This window comes from Camelus ferus, chromosome 28 (assembly GCF_009834535.1).
Source record: "Camelus ferus isolate YT-003-E chromosome 28, BCGSAC_Cfer_1.0, whole genome shotgun sequence".
In the NCBI taxonomy this organism is placed as follows: Eukaryota; Metazoa; Chordata; class Mammalia; order Artiodactyla; family Camelidae; genus Camelus; species Camelus ferus.
This window is the reverse complement of record NC_045723.1, coordinates 2214850-2219019: the sequence shown is the minus strand read 5'-3', so window position 1 is coordinate 2219019 and position 4170 is coordinate 2214850.

Below are 4170 nucleotides of genomic sequence, written 5' to 3'. Positions count from 1 at the left end.
GCTAAAAGAAATGAGATCTATTTACTGACATGGGAGTATCTATAAAATAAATTATGAGATTTAAGTAAAGATATGCAGAAAAATATGCAAACACAGTATGATTTCATTTTTGCAAAAAATGTAAACCCCACCATGCATGCATGTGTGTATGTATATATGTAAATATATAACGCATATTACATATATATAAATGTAACTGGTTACAGAGCAAGCTGGACTCCTTAGAGCGAAGCAGAAACCATCCCTACCCTTCCTCACACTCTTACTAAACTTGCTTTGTGGATCTATTTCTGCCACGTGCAAACATCGCAGCCATAGCTTTTTCAGGCTTTCTGAAATAGCAGATGACTAGCCCGCCTACTTTGGCATCAAACACTCCGGTCCTGTCCAGTGGACTAGAGGGTGGTGTCTCCGCTCTCTGGCTAATGGAGGCCCAGAGGCCCATGGGAGAAGCTGTGTGGACACCTGCCTGACCTGGGCCAAGGGCCCCCAAGGACGGATCCAGGGCTCTCCAGGTGGTCTCAGCTCCCCTACCCCTGCCTCCCTCCAGCAACACTGCCCTTGACCTGGGCCCACCTCCCCACTGCAGGCTCACAAACTCTCTGGGGACCCCTGGGGCCACGTCCCTCTCGGGGAGCCATTACTCTGGCCACACCCCTGGCAGGAGTGCCATCCATCCAGCAAGGCCCTTTCCACCACCTCCAGATGCAAGGATGAAAATGGGATCGCTGATAACATCTCCAAAGAAATTCTCTCCAACCTGAGATGCCAGCGCTTTGGCAAGCTGGAGGTGACTGGGGTCAGCAAGCCCTGCCTTCCTCACATCGTGGAAACAGGGGCTGTGGCAGACCCCGGAACTGCCCTCATCCCGAGTGCAGAAAGAGCCCTGCGCTCACCTCCTGTTGTGTGAAAGTACAGAAGAGCTGGAGGGACGCACAACGGCTTATCTCTGGGAAGGGATTTAGCTTTTTACTCTTGATGCTGCTGCAGTGTTTGATTTTTGAAGTTAATCATGTAAATTAAAAGAGAACTGGAAAGAAAAGAGACTCCCCAGTCTATTTCTGACCTTCTCGGTCTGAACAGATGGTCTTTTACTGGGGAATCCCAGGCCATGAGCAGGAGCCCAGCGACGGCGCTGACTTCTCCCATCCTATGAATTCACTTGAACTCCCCGGGACCGCAGGGTGGAGTCATCTGGGTGCCATCCCCGGCGGTTCTGACGTAATTAGCCAGGAATGGGCGTGGGCATCAGGCTGCGGCAAAGCTCCCCAGGTGACTCCAAAGTGCTCCTTCAACAGGGTCCAAACCATGCCCCCTGCCCACCCTCCATGGTCCCGCCTGTGTCAACGCTACCTCCTCCCAGTGGAGCTGGAAACACACACAGGGGTAGAAACAGCAGCACTGGAGGGGAGGGGACAACGTGGGAGCCTACGGCCAGGAGCGGGAGGGCGGACACAATGCCACAGGACCACTCACAGTCCAGCAAACAGTGGGCCCGGGAACCTTCCAGAGTCAGGGTCTTTTAAAGATTTCTACTTTTCTCCAGCCTTCTTCCCTTCTTCTGAATCATCGTCCCTCTGTGTCTTGTACACCAAGCAGTGCCTGTTGCTGTTGTTAGAGTGTTGCGGGTTTTTTTGGCTTTACCCAGAGGGTCTCTTTGACTGATTTCTTTTTTTGTTTTCCCCATTTGGGATGTCACGGTGAACTTCTGACTTCCTCCAGGCACGAAAATGCCTTCACTGGTCCTCACACTGGTTAATAATGTAGCCAGGAGCAGCCTTCTATGCTGGAAATCAGCTCCCCTACCCCTGGCAGACACTGCATCACTGTGCTTCAGGTGGTGCTGAGGAGAAGTCTGCTGCCAGTTTGATTCTGTTCTTTTTGGCAACCGGCTTTTCCTCTCCAGAAGTTTTAACAATATTTCCTTATCCATAATGAGTCTGAAGTTTTGCTGGAATGTATTTCCCCCAGGCCTCTCCTTTGGATGGGAGGCTGGGGGGCCGAGACACTCATGACTGGTGACAATAGGAAAGCTCTATTCTGCGTGCAAAGCACGTGATGTCTTTCATTCCAGGACAGCGTCCTCTTTCCTCATTTTATTCTCCTCCGTGTCTGTTCAGAGGTCTCAAGTGACCTCAGGCTGTGCCATGACTGTGTCAGACCCCAACACCACCACTAGGAGACTGTCCAGCCAGTCTGTCCACCTTCAGAGAATGCTCTTGGTTTTATTCCGGAGGCAGTAGGGGTTCTTGGGGCAGTGGAGAGGGGGTGGAGGCAGCAGCTCCACACACAGTTCTGATTCCTCGTGTTCGATCACAAGAAGCTCGGAGCTTTCCAGGGCCCCCATGAAAGACTCACGGGTCTCTCCAGGATCGTAGGCCGCTGCTCTGGTTTCTCTGTCAACCCATTCTGCTTTTACCTTCTAGGGATCCCTCTGAATTTCCAGTTTGCGGAGGGTATCATGACTCCACTTCTTTTCAGCTCACTGTCCACCCCTGGAGAGGGACCCGGCAAGGGAGGAGGGTAGATGTGTGTGCCTGGTCAACCAGCCCAAACTCTAACTTCCAGAACAGCAACTTCACAAAATCACACTTCTGGAGAGACTCCCAGCGATCACCTCATGCAAATCCCTCACCTGAGGGGCCAGGAAGCAGACCCAGAGAAGCCAGCGACTAGTCCACGCACCACACCGGTGGGTCAGTGGGAAGCCAGGGCAAACCAAGGGCCAGGCCACATGGGCAGTGCCCAGAAGCCATGACCACTAGATCACTCTGTTCCTGGAGGTTTGCTTCAGTCAGGAAATCAGACAAGACTTCAAGCAAGAACAGACGGGGCCCTCGGCCCTGGCAGAACTGTGAAGCCAGCAGAGCCGGTCCACACTCCAGGGCCCGTCCCCAGGCAGTCTGGGCGGCTGTGAGAACAAGACAAGCTGTCCCCAAGGATCCTGAAGACCAGGCTGGCTGGACATGACTTCAGAGATGGCCGAGCCAGCCCAGGCACGAGGCACACCCCTCCCCTGCCCGGGAGTACCACGGGGACCTGCTGGAGCAGAGCGCTCACCAGCCCAGCTCCCCCCAGCCACCCAGGGTCAAGGGCCTGAGCACATGAGCGGGACACGGGGGCCCCAGCTGCAGCTGGGTGGCAAACCCAAGGTGGGGGCTGCTGTCTGAACCCATCTGAGTTTCCAATCAGCAACACGGGTGCCCAAACTTGGACTCAAGACCTATGCCTTCCAAGTGGAAAGTCACCTTTTTGGGTGCAGGGTGGGGAAGAAGAGTGGGAAGGAGAAGGAGGGGGGAGCAGGCACCCCCACCCCATCTCTGTAACCGTCTGGCCACGGGACCTCGTGGGACAGGGAGGGACAGCCCAGGAGGGGACAAACTGGGAAGTGTTTCCCCATTCACTGGAGCAGAGAAGCAACCACACATCCACAGCACGTGAGAGCTGGGGACAGAGCATGATGCTGGGCAGAGTGGCCACACAGAGCAGCAGAAGATGCGACTCCCCTGAAACGGGACAAAAACCTCGGGGTGACCTGACGTTGCCCACCGACGGAGGGGGCAGGCCCTTTGGGCTCAGCTTTGGTGAGTGGGCAGCAGCCGGCAGAGTGTGAGAAAGGAGGTGAATCTCTAACGTGAGGTCAGGCAGAGGAATGATTTGTGATGCTGTGCAGAAGGGTTTCTGTGAAACTCCCCACAGAAGGGAGCTCTCGGAGACTGTCTTCAGCTGCCTCAACTCTTCCAGTCCCCGTCCTCTCCCTCGGCGGTATTTGGAGTCCCCGTCACCTGGTTTAACACAATTATTATTATTCCAGTGTTTCAGCAGTTATTTCCCCGACCAGACCGCAGGCAGTTCAGAAGGCATTAAATCCTACTGGTCGCTGGCTCTGGGATTTTACAGATGACTCTGTCCATTCATCATAAAATGTTCCCTCAGCGCCTTCTAGCTCTAGGCCCTGTGCTTGGAGCCCAGAACACAGTAGTGGCAACACAGGGGAGACCTGTCCCCAAAGATCTGGGGGCGATGATGATACAGCGTGGCCAGTGCCAGGACAGAAGAACACGCGACTCCGAGAACAAGAAGGTGGGATGCCCAGCCCAGAAGGAAGTGATGTCTAGGCTGGACAGGTGGATAGAAAATCTGCCAGAGATACACCATGTGGTCGGGGGT